The 20,606-nt window shown below is 33.7% G+C and overlaps 1 protein-coding gene across 4 annotated transcripts in view; it reads left to right on the top strand.

The window, feature by feature from the left end:
- The first annotated feature begins 3,498 nt into the window (after nt 1-3,498).
- The window catches only part of LOC111051765 (tyrosine-protein phosphatase Lar-like), a 560,641-nt gene continuing 543,533 nt past the window's right edge, over nt 3,499-20,606 (top strand). For 3 of the 4 annotated variants that reach the window (XM_039429679.1, XM_039429675.1, XM_039429678.1), the window contains exon 1: nt 3,510-3,782. The gene's annotated coding sequence lies outside the window, so the exon portion shown is untranslated. Of the gene's footprint in view, nt 3,783-20,606 lie in introns of all 4 variants that reach the window. The other variant, XM_039429683.1, reaches the window with a different exon arrangement.

Here is a 20,606-nt window from a genome sequence, read left to right as displayed (position 1 = left end):
TCACTTATAAATTTGGAAGAAAAATAGCACAAGGACTACCTTATTATTTCATCTTTCAATGTTATTACATTAGTGTCATTTGCATTGTAAATAAATAAATTATTAAATAAATTTACATTCTTCCTTCTTCTGCCCTCCACAATAACGAAATTAGATTTAAATGTTGAATAGCTAGCTCTTCACTGTCGTTAATTAGAAAAGTTCTGGTAGTCAAACAATTTGTTCAAATTTGACATCAGAATGATTCTCAAGGGAAGCAATTTAATCAAAAGTCAAGTAAATAGAGTATCTTTTAACTCGCAGGATGGTTTCATCAGAGTCATTCAGACTCTCTTGACGGTCATCGTAACTACTGTAATTGAATTGAGCTTGATAAAGAGCATAAAAAGTTGGGCCATTCTCGTCCTTAACATCAATAAAAAGTGCTCTTACCCGCTCTTGGATACTTCAACCTGAAATTGATGTACTCCTTATTCTATGCTTCTCGAACTCTAATGATGTTTGGTTATACGATGATGTGGAGCAATCGTTGATTCTCTGTGAAAAATAAAAAAGACTATACCAGAAAATATTGTCTAAGCACTATAATTTATTGTATATCGATTATGAATGTTAATCCCGGTATTTGTATTGTCAAGTTCTACGGACTTGTCATGATAGGAAAATAATTGTTCAGGTAGGTAAGATTAACTTTTAAAAAGATATTCATCCTGAATTAAATGATCGAAAATTTAAATCTTAATAGGAGGCTACCTATTAAAATAATGTCGATCCTCCATCTTCATTATTCAGTTATTTTCCATCCACGTTCATAATACACTTTGTTAGCTTGTGTCACAGAAGACAGAATACAGTAAATTATAGAAGTTTTCTCTGCTTGTGTATTGTATACACTTAGTCAGCTTAACTATGGCCACTAGCATTTAAAAAAAGTATTTTCAAGTGAATTTGAGGAAGTCGATAGAAAAATATTTTGGGTACTGAGATCATTTCAGAGTAACTCAATCTCCATGATTTTGAAATGTTAGGAAGAGTGTTATGTTATATTTGTGTTTGAACCCAATATGTTGTTTTTTAAGAACTCCGATGTGTCGGAAGCTTGGAAAGACTTCTTGCTCTCTTGACTGGAGCAGTTTATTAGGTCTCCCACTCTTCAGCTACCTTTATCACTGCTTCCATCAAGCATCAAGAAGGTGAGACTGATCGAAATCCAATAATTCCCCGATGAACAAGCAGTGTGCGTTAGTTTCTTCATCAGTTCCAGAAAGACTCAAGGTCTTACTCAATTCTAACGAGAAATTCCCGTTCAGAATTGCTTTTTCTCTTCTTTTCTTTTTCCCCTGGTCAAGTCTGGCCCTTTCGGACCGACACAAATAATCACTCACACCCACTTTCTCTGTCAGGCTGTCTCTTTCTCACGATATCTTACTATTTCTTTCCTTCCCATGCTTTCTCACCCACTTTCTCGCGAGATCGAGTTTCTTTGGAGCTTCTCTTCTCACTGAATTCATGTAATTCTGCAATTGCGATTTTTTGTTGAATTCACGAGTTGGTTCTGTTATAAAATTAGTTGTTTTTGAATATTGAAAATAATGGAGACTTCTGCCGTGCGAAGAATGGTAGCTGAACTGTTCACTATCATTTAACCAGGGAAACACTTCTCAAATGGAAACTTTCTGGATAAGGTACATTCTTGATTAGGCGCTTTAATAATCTTCTTCCTATCGTAACATTGTGATTTGGATAGCTTTATCCACCAATGTAATATTATGATTTAAGAGGTGCATTAACCATTATTGTGGTTAATCATAAATTTGTCGATGGAAGAGTATTTGAAGTGGAATTTTGTTTAGGAATAAAATGGAAAGCTAAATGGAAATATAACTTGAAAAATTTAAAAGTAAATTAAATTACCAGCCCCACTTCTATCTCTGCTCAGCGTCTTTACTCCGTCGGCCAAAACTGTCCGATCAGCTTTAGTTTTTAAAGTTAAATAATAATAATATCAAGTGACCTTGCTGGCTCAGGTCTGCTGTCAGAGTTTTCAGGCCGCTACTGATCAATTTCAGCGCCTCTTACATGACTTAACGACTGCTTCTTAGGCAGCCGGGACCGACTTTTTAAGTAGAGCACTCTATTCTCTTTAAAAAAATGAAACTTTTATTGGTTGGGGATTTGTCAAACCTTCTGGTTTATGACACTAGGTTCGGAAATGAATCAGGAGAATGAAGATTCAACAATCCAAACATCCCAAATCATCATAGATGAGTGCTCTATAAGTTTGTTTTTAGGACTTCATGGAATATAAAATATTATCATCAGGAATATATATATATTTATAAACATCATAGATATAATCACATCTACCGCTAAACCTCTGCTATTTGTATATGTATTTGTATTTAGCTATTTGTATTTGTATAAGTGAGAAAACCAAATTATTTTATCAACTCTCATGAGTTAAATAAGTTTATGTTGAATAAGTTGTAGCCGAACTAACTACAAGATGTTGATGGAGAATTTGAGGTCTCCAGGAATAGCACAGAGTTTTCTTAGAATTAGGTAAACAGTCTGATGAGATGAGAAATACATTTTTGCTCATCCAGAAACTGAAAAGGAACCATTTCTCTCTGTTGGGGAAATAGTTGTCACCCAAGTGAAGCCGAACGCAATAAAATAATAAAATGCTGAGGGGTGAAAAGACCTTTAGTATTATAGTGCGAAAATGAATTATTCCTCATTCACGTGCATTAATAACTTCCAAAAAAAATAATTATCTCGACTATACCTCAATAATATCATACTCCAAGGAGAGTACTTTACTTCAACATACTGTATATCCTAAGGCGATGTTATGAAAAGCCCGTGCAGACCAGATTAGACACGATGTTAATGACGATTATGTTTGAAAGAGTATAATGTTATATTTCTCCGTATTATATAGCGGTATTGCCTATTCCTTCATTGGTTTTTGTCTCCTGGTCCCTGGAGATTGAAGCAACTATTCAACTTATTTTGTAGAGCAAGTAGACCTGGTACTTTCGATTATTTCAAGTATTTTGGTATTCAAGCTATTTTGTACTCAACATTATTTCTGTATTTATTCATTGTATTTATGTACATACATTGTGTTCATGCATTTATTGTATTTATTTTGTATTTGAATTGGAACAGCCTAGTACTTCTGTATTTTTTTCAAGGGAGTAGAATACGACTTCAGATTTCAGGTGGAGGAGTATTACTTTTCACTCAAATTTTTGACAAGAATACGTCGTGGCAATAGTCTAACTCGTTGAGTATTTTGAAGATTTCTCTCTGATGCTGGATGATGGGTTTTGGATATCAGGCATAACTTACTTCCGCATGGTGATTCGAAGGGAAAGAAAGTTGAAATTGCTTGCTCCAATTCCAATACGGCGTCGGAGGGAAATTCTTGGCAGTTGGGAAATTTGGTTTGGTAAGGGTGGTAGTGACGAACAGCCCTCGCGTTTACGAAGCGTTCAGTGGTGAACTGCTATCGAATGAGTTCGTTCGGTTCTTCGCTGATTACGTTCACGATCTCAACATGCCGGTCTCAACATGCTTGATCAGTATCACGCGTATTGTGAGGTGTGCTTTCCAATCTGAATAACTTTGGATATTTGTGACTATTATTTGGAACTAGCCATATCTGAAACGTCTACATATCATTGATAGACTACTGTATTCATCGTCATATCTGTATCATATCAGCTGTGACCAAATAGTGAAGGATATCGAAGACACTCTCAACTGATTTTAAGGTTAGTTTTATCAATTGTTCAAGGATTAGTTTTGTAAATGCAAGGGCTCTGAAATAGATACATATTTATGCGTAAAATATAGCATCAACTAATATTTTTTATGTTATTTTTCTGTGATGCTATTATTATACTTGAAAAAAATATATTTTCATCTATTTGGAGAAATTAAATTTTGAGTAATTCCTGAGAAAATGTCTGTCCATTGATTATCTTCTCATGGATACATCAATTTAAATCAGTTCATCTCAACTTCGAAGTGGCTAGCATCACAAAAGAAACAGTTCTATCTGGTAAAGTTTAAACTGCAACACATTGGGAGAATCACAAGCTTTTTTCAATGGGTCTAAAGTGATTGTATCAAGAATAATTAGTCTTTGAAGTAAGAGAGTACCGTAGTCATTTTCAAATGTCCAAGAGAATGGAGAGAATCGCATTTCATAGTTAGGTAAAAAAAATATATGATACGCAATCAGTTATGCAAAATGATGAATTTCAAGTAAAGCATTCAAATTGAAGAGAATTAGTAACTGATATTCGCCAATTTCCTCGTTTTCTCCGGCTATTGATTTTAGGAAAGTTGTAAATGAATTAATTAATTGAAAATTTAACAATTGGTGGAGGCACCATGGAACCTTATCACTGAAGCACTGAACTTGTAGCAGAAAGATATATAGCTGAACCTTGTACTGCGGAGAAAAGACGAATTACTCAATATGGATTAGCAATTGAATATTTGAGTTGAATAACTTATGAAATATGATTATTAAATGACTAATATGAATGTATGATGGTGTTTTCCTTCAATTCAATGAAGGATCCAATGGATCCCATAAACAAAAATACTCAATTCAAAAGTCATAGAGCATCGAAATAAAATAATGATAACAGATTTATCATAATAGACACATTGACAAACAAACATAATATACGCTATACCATGAAACAAAAGCAAATAGAATGTCAAGTTTCTACATTTGATAATGAGATCGATTTTTCATCTATCATTCTTCTATGTAGGCCTAATCCGTTGTTTCCCTGCAAAAGATAATCTTTCGTTTTCTCAGCATCGCTGAATGGATAATCGGAGTGGTACACTGGATTTATCTCTTGATCCCTGATCTACTTTGGGTGTGATAGACTATGTTGGAATCAGTTAACAAGTTAACACCCGCGTTCTGCAACAAAAACAGTCTTCCAATTACTGCCGTTCACAAATACACTTGGAAGTGTACAGCAAGGAAGAAAGCTCACTTGCATTAATTACCAATGGCTCCAACAGCTTTTTGCTGAATAGAGAATGGAGCGCATTCAGCTTTTAAAAGGGTAGCTATGCATTTTTACACTCTTGAATAAAGAATAGAAGACTGATTTCATTCTGTATCATTAGTGCCTTTTGGAAATGGATGTTCTCAGTCGTACATTGATGTCAATCTGTGGAAGTTGAATGTCCAATTATCATAAACTGAAAAACTAATAATAGGTAGATTCTAGCCCATATTACCAACTAGCAGCAGAAAATTTCTTCCGCTTTACTCGCCATAACTTAAGTTTAGTTATTTCTGGTCATTTTTTGAAAATAGAATAATTTTTCAAAAATTGATATTTCCTGGGAACAAGTTCTTCATTTTATACCAAGAGAAATGTATCCTCAAAATTTCATGGATTCATTTCTTACAGAATTTGAAATGATATAATTTAAAAATTGAAAATTTTTGGGACTCATATCCCAAAAAGTAATGTAACGTTCAAAAATCCGAATGGATAAATAAAGATTCCTTTTGAAGAAATTTATAGGTCTAAGTGAAATAATAGGCTAATATCGCCAAAGATGATTATGTTAAAGATTAGATAATATCAGGCATCATAGCCAAATTGTACAACGGCCGAATAGGAATAGAAATAATTTTTGCTACTGTATAATATTATATAAAATATTGAAAATTTGAGGTTAGGCGTAAAACATCTACTGATCGGCGACCTAATGATCGACCGAGGCGCATAACATAGAATCTGACCAAACACCTTGGCAGAAACTTATTGTGGCGAAACAGTATTCAACTTGAGGAACTAAACGTCCCACGTGGCTAATTGTTGTAATATAAGAAACAACTTATAATGTGTAAAAAATTACTTTGCATGTAAAAAGCATATTAAAAAACCCCAACAAAAATAATTAAATGTATTAAAGAAGTAGGAGGTTACTAGGCGCATGAATACTGTAATAATTTGCATGCACCAATCAAATAGTGGCAATTGATAGGCGGCAATAGTGAGCCGATTCAAATATATTTGTATATATTTCTACAAATGATAAGAATTTATAAATTATTATTGTGCAGTTTATGTTTTGGATATGGCCCGAAGGCAAATAAATTATTAAAGATGTAACATGAGTAATAATTTAATAGTTTGGTACGGTCTATTTGAGCCATGAATGGCGGAGGGACAGAATATTTAAATTTCATGTAAATTTGGAAATCGGAAATGAAAATTGTGAATTAGAAAAGAGAACTTCGACACTTGCCTGCCAACGACCACCATGAGATGTCACCAAAAATTATAGAGCATAATATTTTACTATACCTTTTAATAACTTAAAGTTAAATCGAATTTCTAAATTTTTCATAAGACTTTGAGATGCTAATGTAAAGCAGAAGTCATTTTTAAATAATTTTTTAACCCCTTGGAAGAGACGACTCTGGCTACAAATAATCCAGGACCACCAGGAGTTTGGATCGACATCAGCAGCTCATAGAAAATTCCAGCACGTGAGTGAAAAATATTCGAAATAGTGATAGGGCGCCCTCAGTGCTTCGAAATGAAATAAGGATCAAAGCTAGCTCGTCGAAAGGGTTTTTTATAAATTAAGAATTTGGTAAAAATACTTGCGCAAGTAAAGATAGTATAAAAGGTATTTTATTAGATAGTAACGAATCAATCCATATATCAAAAGATCCATCAATCAAAGAATACTAAGTTCTAGGCTATTAATACAATATTCATATGATCATTAATTTCTGCAACATAATTTGCGATAATATAATGTAGCTCTGATTCACTAGATGAATTGATCTATCTATTCCATCAGGTGCCAAATCTCGCACCCTGAGATAAAATATGTTTATTATAAAGAAATCTATTAGAAACCATAGAATTTAATATATATATTTGGATTATTAGTTGTCAATTTGTCATGCTGATTAAAAAAATTCAGATTCTAAATAGAATCATCCAAGTTGACAAGTATCAGCAAGTTGATATCGAAGCTACATGCAAATAAATGCATATGATCATAAAATGAAAGCACATGGTAGCGTTTCGTGCTATAGAACTTAAAGAATAGTATTAGCCTGTGATATTTTATTGATTTCGATTATTGTTTTGTCTTACATTATATATTTCTGTCGCTCTATATATTTTTGCTCTGATTTATTTTTTGAGATATTTGTTAATATATGTATCAAACTTTTTATGGTGTACGATTTATTTTTATTCCTCAATACTATAGGATAAGTTTTGTATATATATATATTTTTTAATAAATTATCAGTATTATTGTGGAAGCTCATATCTGGGCCTATAAAGATTTTTATGAGACTGTATCCTAGTAAAACCACGATCAGATTTTATAATTATTGAAATATTTCTCATGCTCTACCGATTGATGCCAAGCAGGAGGCTAATCGTTATTTAATTATGAAAAATAACGTGACAGTAATAATCGGAAAAAAACTTGTTCATTCTAATAACTTGATACTATCCAAAACGTGGAACTTTGGAAAATATCACCAGTATAAAGATTTCTAGCTGCTCACACAGACTTAAACGAACAGGTTAAGGGATTTACCCCCTGGACCTTCGAGAACTGGCTAGCAGGCTCTTTTCATTTGTCTGGTATTTAGTTTTAATCTCCTAATAATCTAGGTACAAAGCTATCGATAAATATAATTAATACTTGGCTATCAGAAATAGTACCTATCTAACGTCACAAGGATGGGAAGGGGTCTTTTGCAGGCGAGAACGATGTTTCATTCATTCGAGCACTACAAAACACATTCACGTCCAAGTAACGTACACTATTTTTCGTCATTATAATCTAAAGAAGAATAATTGAGAAATAGAAAAAATAGCCGGCTTCTGCTGAAGCTACTACATGCATTCTATAAACATAACCTAGTTTACAAATTCCGAATTAGGAATTTTGTAGAAGTTGACAAAACTTTCACCTGGAGGGCTGAAGGTTTTTTGTAGCAGCTTTGCTGTTCCTATTTCGGAACTAGGAAGCATACACGACTGTAAAGAAAACATATGGTTCCATTATATTGTCATGAGAATCATATGTATATTTGTTCGGCAAACAGCTATTTACCGGCTTGTTTTTATGCATGGAAAACAGCTGAGATTGAATGACTATGACAAAAAGTCAGCCACATCATAGTTCTGGGGCATTCGCGATACGCTTCAAGCTTCACACTGTTAACTGAGCCTTCACTACAGGTTCAAATCGCTTTGTTTGTGAGATCTGAAAAAACGTTATAAAAGTCATATAGAACAATATTTTAGCCATGATTCTGGGATATTTTTATGAACATATCTCCAGTTCTCAGATGAACCTAAGTATCGAATTTGGGAATTTCGAGACAGATCATTTTTGAAAAAGCCAAGCTCTTTAGAACCCTCTTGATGGAGTTTAGTCTTCAGATTAGTCTGTGAAAAAATTTTTAGCCGAGTTCAAATAGAGCCAAGATTCAACACGACTACAGTATCCAAAATATTGGTATGAGGATGAAAATCGTTGAAAATCAACTGAGAAATAGAAAGAGAGAGTAACTATTAGAAAGGTATAGTGTTTACAGTATTTCTCTATTTTTGTTGCTTGGTACAACGGTTTCCATGCTCATATTTGGAAAACATCTCAGCCAATGACAGAGAGATCAATTATTTCAATTGGTCAACAACTAATAGTCAATCGTAGGGCTCCTCCATATTATATATTTCTGTAATATCCATATTGTATATTTAATTTGTTGATAGATGTTCAAGTTTCAAGTTTACTAGAGATGAATGATGGTGTAACAACCAAACTAGTATCCAGAATTGTTGTGATAAACCAGTGGTTTTGCAATGTCAAGTAGTTTCCATTCAATATGGTTATCCACCACAACAACACAGAAATTTTATTAGAAGATTGAACAATGAAGTGAATTATTGATCAATCGATGATAACTATAAATATTCACCACAAAACAAACTGAAACTGTTTGAATTTCATAGGGAAATTATTTGCAGCACTAATTTAAAGCGTTATGGCTTATGGGTCTGACACTGCTATGGAGCCTTTCAATCGTGACTCGAATCGATTGTTGGGTTCTGTTCTAAAGATAGCTCATTCCATGTAAAAAGGCTATTAGCCTTTAATCCCATGATGACTGTATAATAAACCGTTTATGGCAAACCATGAAATGCAGCTTGACTCAATAACTGAGCATGTGAGCAATGATCAGTACTGATATTGCACTATATTTACTACATTAATGCTTTGATAACAGAATAACTATGATACTGGCTAGCAGATCAACGAGGGGATTATAGTTTAGTGCTATCAGTTATGGCGTGTGATTTTAGTCATTTCGAAGATTATCTCAATCCAGTTGTGCTCGGTAATATTACAGAACATTCAGTAGATCAATCAGAGCGATACATACCAGTAGTTTTGTCCTATGATTGGGATTAAGATGCGGCATAACAGTTTACAATTCAAGGATGGTTATAATGAGTGTACAGGAGGAACAGACCGAGCCAACGTCAACTTCGAATAAAACAAAATCAGTTACGAATTCTCATTCCAATCCAGTTTAGAATTTAAGGATGATCATGGATATGTTGGTTTGGTTTTTGTTGGTTTCGGTACTTGCTATTTGACAGTTTAGTTCAGTACTTTGTACTGAAAGGGTGTCTGAGCTTTGTAATTCCACTACCCAATAGGGTTATGAAAGAGGGGTATTGTGCATTTGAGTATAATATGAAAAAGTGATTTATTTCCATTAATATTTTACGAATGTTTATGAGAACAAATCAACAACTGGTTTGTTGTAGATTCAAGTGCGGAAGAACTTTAGGATTTTTTGGAATGTCATGTTTTATGAAGTGAATGAGAATTCATAATAGGAGATTATATTTGGAGGCTTGTCGGCAATAGTAGAACATTTCCAAAGTACCGTACTCAAATATTTGGAATTTATCTCGAGAAAAATGATTTTTTTCCATGAGTACTTGAATAATCATGTGGAGAACTCGAATGTTGAAAAATAGATCTCTCACTCACTCAATTATTACGCTAACCGTAATCGTCTTATTTCCATTGTTATGCGATTGCGAAGTGTGTTTTATTGTTCAGATCTGAGCGTTCAAAAACATTTTGTATTATATGAGAAAGAGGATGAGATGGAACGCGGCAGGAAATAAGAATATCATATCAGGAAAATATTGTTGCTCTTCAAACCACCAAGATTTCCAAGCGGATTTGGAAAACAATACCGACAACAAAGAGAAAGGAATTTCCCAAAAACGTAATCTTTTCCCTCCGGAGCGTTTGCATTCGTTAAGAGAAATAGAGGTTACAATCCGTTTACGAAGCCTGAGTTTGAAAAGTATTATAATAATCTATTTGCCTGAACCTCATTGCCGGTGGAATAATTCGCTATAAACGGTACGATCTATGATTATATTCAATGAGCCCACTATTATCAAGTGAAAATTTGTTTAGTTACGTGAAATGTTTATGTGAGAAGTATTTCCAATTAATAGTAGTTTATTATCCATATCCATCCATTTTGAATGATAAAAATCTTGTTCATGCAAGTCAAATCAATTAAAACTTTATCAAATATGAAGAGTTCAATTTGTGTTGTACATAGAACAGAATGATATTAATAATATTGTTATACTATAATTGATTATTTTATATCACACAAGACTGTACATAATGAAGTAAAACAGCTAGTTCCTTAATGTTCGAGTAATTTATTGAGAATTTACCCTTATAATTATAGGCAAACCGCCTGTGGGAAACTGGTTATTTTAATTAGAAATAAATATTTAGATCTATAACCAACTGTAAGGAATTTTCATCCAAAGTTGAAAGCTCTCATTCACGTTCAAAGGTAATAATAATTAGCCAGTATTGTAATAATAATTAGAGTCAGAATTTACCTCCAAGTTCTTGTTCATTCCAATTTCGTTAATGTAAAATTATTCTCCAACTTCATCTTAAAAGTACAATCAACATTGAAAAATTCATCAATTTTGATCAGTTGAAAAATATTTATTAGAAAATAATAAAGATTGATTGAAACATTTATGATTAGTTCATGAAACAGTGTAGAGTAGGTTGAAACTTGTAATGGAAAATATAATTGGGTGATCTTCTAGATTCAATAAATTCTAGTACTCCTTTCAAATACATCGAATCATAATAATATAGTTATGAATCATAAAATAGCTTATATTCGGTTTATAATAATTTCCGATCATGAAATAGAGATATTGACTAGCGAGTGTGCGAACCAATTGAACTATTTTTATTCATGATAAATTATGATGAAATGATATCATACTGTTATTCTCTCCAATCACCTACAGGTTTCATTTCTTGTAATAATAATTTCATAATAATACGTAGTAATAATTAATAATAATTTCTTATAACCTCAATGCTCTTCTAATTGAATAATATTAGGATTGAATACCCAATACCTAAGCACTTGATTGATGAGAAGGAAAGCAGAGAGGAGGCCTTCTAAACATCTTTTGGGAAAGTTTAATTGTTTTCGCCACACTTGGATGTAATGAGCTGGTTTACGTGCGTCATATGGAGGCCGAAAGTGATTGTTTTCCGACCAGGCCGGTAAAACTTTACAGCCCTAGGGCTGTAAAATGACCTTGAATAACAGCTGATCGTGTCCGATCTCACAAAAATCATGGAGAGATAATCTCATAATGACTGTAATAATCTATATAATTATGTATCGTGAATCGCGGTATTATGTCTATAATAATATATTTTATAAATTACTGTTTCATAATTTAATATTTATTATTGTGTTTTTGATATCAAACAATAGAATACGATGATATATCCATAGCCTCAACAATATAATGTTGGCTACATTGTCCATTGTCAGAAAGGTACGTATCGCAAGTCTTTAAAAGTGAAGAATCGAATTTGAAATCAAAGTACAATAATTGTATCAATATTTAAAAGTGAGGTAGAGTAATAATTGTTTCTTTTTTATTATCGAATTCCACTTCTTAATGCAATACAATCAACAATAATAATAGGAAAATACAGCAGAGATCTAAAGTTAAGGTAAGCCTACTGGTGAAACTCAGCCTTGACTAAAAAATTCCTAGTAATTTTTCCGTAATTCATTATTAAAACTTTTAGATAATTTTTCTTCAATATCAAACCATATGGAGAAAACATTAGGCCCACTCAAGATTGAATCTTCGAATGTTTTCTCTATGATTTAACTATTTTCAGAGCAATATTTTGTTGTGAAAATGCCGGCAAACCGGCTTAAAGTTTGCCGCTATAGGCTACACTATATTATAGTAGCCTACATACGTTACCTGACTTACAGGCCTGTTTGATCAAAACGAGCAATGGCCGAGAGTGTAAAGGCGTGTACTCAAAAGCTCTAAGCTCAGTGAATTACAAACCTGATCTAGGTTCGAACCTCGGTCAGTGACATTTTTTTTTGTCGATGAATTTCGACTTTTATTAGCTATTTTTTATATTAGTTACCGTAATTTAAATTTCAATCAATTTTTTAGATATATTTTGAGACAAAACTGTGAAATATGCAATTATATTAATTTTTTAATCACATTATTTCACAATAGTAATGAAAATTCTATTCATCCATCTATCCATGAGATATTGCACCAGGCGCAAAGCGCGAGCTATAAAAATTCAAACAATTATTCGAAATATTAATAGTATAAAAATATTGTCACTATTGTAAATCATTAATTAGTAATATTGAAATTAATTGACAGTGAAAGTTGTCATAACCAAGATTCAAACTATCAAAATAGGCTGTTTGAATTTTATTTATTTTTTAATTTCTTATATATTGGGAAGTTTTTTTTTGTGTGGCCAAAAATAGTGTTCGCACCATGGGCAAAAATGTATTTCCGGCTCTCAATCTTTTCTAGTCCTCGGCCTACGGCCTCGGACTTAAAAACCGATTTCGAGCCGGAAATATCTCATTTTCGGCCCTAGGTGCGAAATATACTATTTTGCTCACTTTTTTAAAGCTCAACAAAGAACGTTTACAATGATTAATAATACGTAATTTGTCAATATGCGATTAGAAGGTACTTTTGTCGAAGATAACTTTCTAGAAGAATGAGCTCCTTCAGAATATTAATTTCCGTTCTAGCTCACATTTGCACAGTATCTGACGCAAAAAATGTTCTTAGAACTTTGGCTGTAAACTCAATGTTAACTTGAAATTGCATTGTGTGAAAATGATAAGATTCTGTAAGGCAGCACTAATTCCTTTACAACTGTAATTGGACGTTAGAAGAGAAATATGGTGCATTTTCCCAGAATTGATAGAGAGGCAAGCAACCGTTAGATAGAGAGCACGAAGGAGAATCGGAGTAAAAAGGAAAAGAGAGAAAAGGAAGATAAATAATAGAAGGAAAGATAGAGAATGGCGTAGAAGCATATGATATAATGGCAAATGAGAAATAGCACGACAGCGTTTTAATTTCATCTCGTGCTCTCTCCTGTCTGGAATGGCTTTTAAAATTAATTTTCCTTTGCAGTACCTAACCAGAAGGGGTAAAGGATTGAATTTCTCAAGTTGCCAAGTATAATTCCTCGTACCTTGTATTACTCTCACAGTAATATTTATGAGAACAGTAATGAGCGATTTCTTATACTTTCCGTCAATAAAACGTGAATTGACAAAGAAATATCACTTCAATTTCATGAAAGATTAGTAATATCACTTTGATGTCTCGATGAATTTCAATGTTTAATTTGGAATTATTTTCTGAGAGTCAAATGTATTCCTCATTTTTATATTCTTATTCAATAATATTCTTCGAACTGAAAACCCCTTCTGAAATGAGGATTTATTTTCACTCAACATTTCTTATTATGACATATTCACACGAATTATTGATTAATGCTATATCAATAGCATTGGTATTTTTTAGTTATTCACAAATACCACACTTATATGAAGATGGCAACCAAAAACTGTCCCTTTTCAAATTTATACTACAGTTTGAATAAAAACCAGGTCAAGCTACTATCACTCATTGGATGATCAATTAACACTTGAAAAAACAAACAAATATCAATTCGGAAAAATAGATACTATCTTATTATATTAAGCGAGCAATTTCTGTATATATTGTGATGAATTTTTCAAATAGACCTCATGAGAAGAGAGAATAATTGTGATTAGCCTTCTAAAAAGGAAAGAATTTGCTAAAGGAGTAGTTAGCGACCGAGCGATAAAACTTACTTATCAGTAACTGTATATTAGATAAGAGTAACGTTCTGTACTGAATATTTTCTAGAAAATTATTTAATAAACGTATAATTATTCTGCAAATAAAGCACGAATTATTTATGAATTGCTCATTGAATTTTGAGGTTACACTTTGTTTACTACCGATCAGATGTTTAAAGCAGCTCGAACACAGCTGACTGATTCAAAGTATTGTCAAATGTCATGCCAGTTTCATGCAAGGTATAATATCATTCCTAAAAATTATAAAACTATCAATAAAGGACCAAGAATTTCGAATAAAAAATAAAATGTATGTATTATCGTTGAAATTATTTATTATTTAAGAAATTATAGGCTATTATATGTCAGGTCTTATTGTAACTAACTAGGTCATAGCATGAACAGTATATTATTGATAAAAACGGCAGAAATTAATTATAACAGTCTCAAACATAATAAAAATTGTATAAGAATATTAATTTATTAGCTATTACTTCAACTGAACCACATGGTGATTGAATCTCTTTGGCAAGTCTAAGCCAATCATAGTGCATAGAAATAGCACCAAAAAGGTGATCGTTTTGAAAGCAACACATGTTAATCTACTATCAGACAACAAACCTGCCTTATCATATACGCTAGCACATGTACATTGTATGAGAGGAACTATGTCTAGAAGATTAAGCAGTTTTAAGAATTATATAAACTGAGTTATTATTGTAATTAAAGGAATTATATTCTACTGCCTGCCCCTGACGTCACATCTACGTCACAATCGTTCTACCAATGGCAAATTTTTATGCAAATTTATTACACCGAGATTCTCAGAAGAAAGATTCTAGCCAAGAAGCTTAGAAAAAAGACAGCACTTCCCTTTTGAAATCCTCACCATTCAGACCTCGTTAAAGTTACCAAGACCTATTTGTAAGATTTTCGTTCGATTTTATATGTTCTATTTGTGAGCCAATATTTTAGGCTATTCTATTTGTTATTCGTAAATCCATGTTCATCAATCGATAAATTAAAAGTTTAAAGTTAAATTATCCCTTAATTAATTTGGTGAAGGAGATATTTAAATTAAAATTCCCCACGTGCTGAGACCGAAGCCTGGATTGCTGCCGACCAAACGATTTTGATAAAGAAGAAAACCACGACCGTCAAGGAATTTCACGTGAGTTATAAGTTTAAAGGGGCCCCAATCTACGCTTCGAAAATATTTCAGTGCAGAAAAATATAAAATTTTCTTCGTTAAATTATTGGCCACGCCGACAAGCGCTTTTAGTTATTAAGAGCCTAGAATTTATTCATATAGAAATTCTAAGAATTTGTAGTTGATTAACTATCCTCCGCTGCCAGAACCACGACCCCGAGCATTTTTAAAAAACATTTTTTTTATTCATTTTTCACTGTTTTTTCAAAACTGTTAACTTTTATCAATTGTAAAATTCTGTCAGATCATGCATGGTGTCATGCAAGCACAAGAAAATTTTTAACTCTTTTGTTAATGCTAAATTATTATCAACCTGTGAATCAAATTCTGAATCTGCACTGTATGATCATATATTTTATTATAATATATTTCAATTTTGTTAATTCGTTTTCTGAGTTCGATTATTTCTTAAGCCTGTCAATTATTGTGTCTGATACGTTCTATATCATCAAGAACCGATCGAATACGATCATCGAAATAATTGAACTAAGCTGGATATTGGAACAGGTCTAAGTGGATGTAGCGAGTGGGGTCAGATCGAGATATTTATTCTTTGTCCTTACCTGCTCATATATCAGCTTTTATCTGTTACCAACCTCGACTTAGGAGCGAATACATCAACAGTACAGCAGATGCAGCCAGAGATCATATAATTTCCTACAATAGAGCTTAAAACCCGACAAGACTCTGTTCTCGAAATATATTCCGAACGATATCTGGTCCTTGTACCCTATCTTAATCTTCGGAACTTATTAGAGACGCAGTCCCGTAAATTATCTACATCGGGATTTTTGCTCGACCTGTATGATTTTATATGCTCATTCTTCACAGGTAATAATTTTAAGATATCCGTCTTCAGTGTTTAGCGATCGCTACACTGCTTATAAAAATTTCATCACCATACAATCTGTCATAAGAAGAATCAAGGGTGAGCGAGCGTTTAAGCCTCCTGCGATTCCGACAATTGTATTGAATCTTGTAGTGAGTCAATCAGTCTGTTGTACACTCAGCGTCCACGCACGCAGTTACAAAATTTATAACCTCAACACCGTTGAATTAGTACAAGATTCACTCTACATATGTGAAGCCGTTAAAAAACGCTCCACAATATTTATATGGTTATATATTTATGTCCAACGGATCTCGAACGATTTTCACGAAATTTGGAACGTAGTATAGTTTTATGATAATATAAGAATTTGATTGCACTAGGTCTCATCCATGGGAAAACTCGCTGAAGGACATGAAAAGGATGATAATTATTCATCCTTGGAAAAACACATGATAATTTCGTCGTCTGTTGATAACAGAAAATGCGAATGGCTGTGAGGGAGAGAGACAGAATTATGTTCAGCTGTTGAACTTTTGCAATCAATCAGCGGATCTCATGAGAAGTATTATCTGGCAATAATTATAGATAAACCGACTTGATCAACCTTATCTGATTTGTTGACATGATCAAAGATATGAGTTTATTCAAGATCCATTAATTTTTATTCAAATTAGAGTACCTATATCGAAATTTTCAAAGATAATCATTATTTTAGTGTTATTTTGTTATTAAATTTGGTTTGTGAAAAATCTAAATACAAAATTTTCTTTTTTCAAATGTTTGGACTGAAAATTGGAATTTGAAAGTGCATGGATCATAAGCTTTTGGACTACCGTATTTAAAGTGTATACATCAAAATTCGGGGAAGAAACAGTTATGGGCTGTGTCTGTTGGTCCTTCCCAGATCAATTGAAAGAATTGTGTTGTTTTATTAATAAATAAATATTATAAACTATGCTTTGATGGATTTATTACATTATCCTTGAATACGACTCTCTCATTTAGACGGTATTCTAGAGTATTGGTCACCCTTGAAATTAACCTAATGTCAAATAATCAAGACTGCTGACTGGAAATGATAATATTTCCATTCTGTCTCCTGAAACGGTTGCAGACTCATTATCCTAGGGAAACAGCAATAATGAGACTGAAACTTCATGAAAAGTTGTTTAACAAGCGAGGTTAATTGTCTTCCCTCGGGAACTAGCTCTATTTCCTGGCAAAGCATTCTCTTTGAACAAAATGAAATCAGAATGTTTGTGGGTGTGTGTGCGTGTGAGGATGTTCGTGTTGGTGGATTAAAGGATAGTAGGAAGACCGTGGAAGGGGAGAATCTGGAAGGAGAGTATGGAGCAACTCCGGGTTGACTTAGTGACAGAATGGAGGTCAGGCGCTCAACTACGAACCTCCAACCCGTGTCTATTCAACTTTGGATGGAGTGCAGTTAATCCTATTCAGATTACCAACTTGTGCTGGAATACTTGTATACAATATCAACTAAGCTGATAAACCAAGGATGGCATTTGGAGTACTTCCTCAGGCGTTCACTTGCGAGTTCTCAAAACTCAACTGCTCCCACCATAAGGTGAAATATCAAGAGATAACTTCTCTAACATACTGCTTAGCCAAGTGAGATACGAGAGTTGAGCTCTAGATTTATTAACAGTCTGGAATTCTAATGTAGATTTTACTGGAAATTCAGTACGTATATTATAGAAAAATTAAATTCCTAGAAAGAGTTTTGAGCTTCAGGATCTTAATTTTCCAAGTATGGAATTACAACTCTATTCCGGTATTTGCTCAGAATAATAAATTATGACTTGATGATGAAAATTATCAAAAATCGTTCAATCTGGACGTTTGTAGATCGCCAATTCGATTCAACTAATTACAATAACACAGAGTGGTACTATTCAAACACAACCCGACGGAGGAAGAATGAATTTAAAAATATTTCAACTGAACCGGACACGGACTCTGATACATGTATGTGGAAATCCAACTGAAACTTCAAACTAGAGGTATGTGTGAATATCACTACACGCATATAACAAAGCATCAAGGTCCATATGCACTATCTATAACTAACGCAAATCTACTATTACATTGTCGTATTATAATAATGTTTTTTATCCCGGGTGTAAACAAACAGCTGATCTATATTTGTTTAAAATGGTGTACATGATGGGTCTTAGATGCCAAATTGATTAGTGCTGAGGATTTGTATCTTTCTGATTAATGGCAGAATAGGATTAATCCACTGCTACTTTAAAACTGCATCATATTCTAGTTTAGTTGAGATAAGCTTTCTCAATGAGTTTTCACGCATGACTTGAGTGGAATGAGTGATGCAACTTTATCAGATTTTCATATGCCTGACACCCTATCTCAGCATCATCACTTAGAACAGCAAATGCAAATTGAAATTAGGTTTATTTGAGTGATCCGTGGAGTGATTGGGATGAAGACTGGTGTTGCGCAGTTTTCACGCTGCTCAGCAACGTGAGGTGGTGCACGTTGCACGTTTTTTGTGTTCTGGAGCTTCGCTCTTGAGATCTATGCAAAAGCAGAGGTATTCAGGTGAGGACGGCTGAAGATCATAAATTTACGTTGAAAACAGAACACGTGATGAGAAGACAGACTGGAGGACAGGGTGCGAGGCTGAGAAGGTGAGCTTTTCAAAAACGAATGACAGGTGGAGAGAAAAGTGCAGGAGAAAAGTGTTGGCGCGAACAGTCGAGCAAAAGGAAGCGCCAAGTAGTTTCTTCATTTACTGTCGACAAAGCTTCTTATCCTGGTGCTGCTCTTCTCTTTTCTCTTTGTTTCTTCTTCTTTCACTTCTATTTATAAGTAAAGTGGTAGTCACTTCCCTTCCCGTTCGTTCAAAGGCAACCTTTCTTTCTGTCTGTTAATAATTTAGTTAGCGCTGCACTTCCTTCCAAGGCTTCTTCCTCTTCATTACTTGGTTTATTTCTCTGCAGTCTACTCTTCCTCTCCAGCACATTTTATTTCTTCCTGTGCCCCTACATCTCACTCTTGCTCCTTCTGATTATATCCATCATCATACTCTTTCCTTCCCCCCACCATCTTACTTTCTCTTAATTATTTCTTACTGTATATGTATTCTTATTATATTTTCGTCTTTCCTATGATATATGTTATTCTTTTCTCCCATATTTTTCCTCATGGCGGTCACACATGAACTCTAGGGAAAAAGCAAAGAGCTCTCTCTCCAAGAGATTTTCAATTTCCTTCCATTTTCATAGTTCATTCTTAGTAGAAACATCACAAGTTCTTACCCGTATAATCTTTTAACAATTGATTGTTAAACTTTTTCTCTATTTGATATTACTTAACCTCTCATACTCACATGAATTTCCTTATCACTCTATCATTTGACTCTGGATCAATACATCCATCATACAACAACCTTTTCTTCCAACTATTCAACCTTATAAACCACTAGCCGGGAGGCTCGCTTCGCTTGCCTCATCCGTCTAGACAGAAGGCACCACCCCCTGGACCCTCGGTTGGATCATCCTAAAAAAGCATCAGCTAAGCTTGCTTAAGCTTAAGCTTATGCTCCATTTGAGGTCGATTTCCTTTGTCAAAAAGGGAAAGCGACTTTCAGGTTCGATCACGAGTTTTCATTGAATTATGTGGCGCAGGGTTGCAAAAATCTTCATTTTCATCAAGATAAAAAATATTCAGTTACTTCTCGACTGGAGACTTAGTTAAGATATTATGAAAATTATTGTATTTCAGTCTGATAGTACATTGAAAACTCAATGAAAAACTTGAGAAGAACCCTCTAAAAAATGCTGGGGTACGCTTGGAAAACGCTGTAGAAGCGCCTCTATTGGCCGTATCTTTGGGGTTTTTCTGATGTCCTCTCAAGACAAAATTCCTAGACCCATGCTGAACTTCTGAACCAAATTTGGAGATGATTTGTCATTTTGCTCTTGAGAAGGCCTAGAAAACGTAGGAAAACCGCCGATCTTGGGCGGAAATAATGCGTTATACCAAAACCCTCCCAATACAACATTTTTATAACTCAGCTGTGCCTGTGTATAGAATTTGAGAATTTTCTTACAATACTAGTTCTTGAAAAATGAGAGAAAATGCTAGGAAAACGCAATTGAACATCCTATTTTGGGCTTACCTTTCGCGTAATTCTGAGTCCTCTCCAGACAAAATTTCTAGACCCTTGCTGAACTTCTGTACCAAAGTTTAAGATGATTTGTCAA

The sequence above is a fragment of the Nilaparvata lugens genome, chromosome 5 (genome assembly GCF_014356525.2).
Source record: "Nilaparvata lugens isolate BPH chromosome 5, ASM1435652v1, whole genome shotgun sequence".
Lineage (NCBI taxonomy): Eukaryota > Metazoa > Arthropoda > Insecta > Hemiptera > Delphacidae > Nilaparvata > Nilaparvata lugens.
Note: the sequence above shows the minus strand (reverse complement) of the source record. Positions and strands in the feature narration are given on the sequence as shown.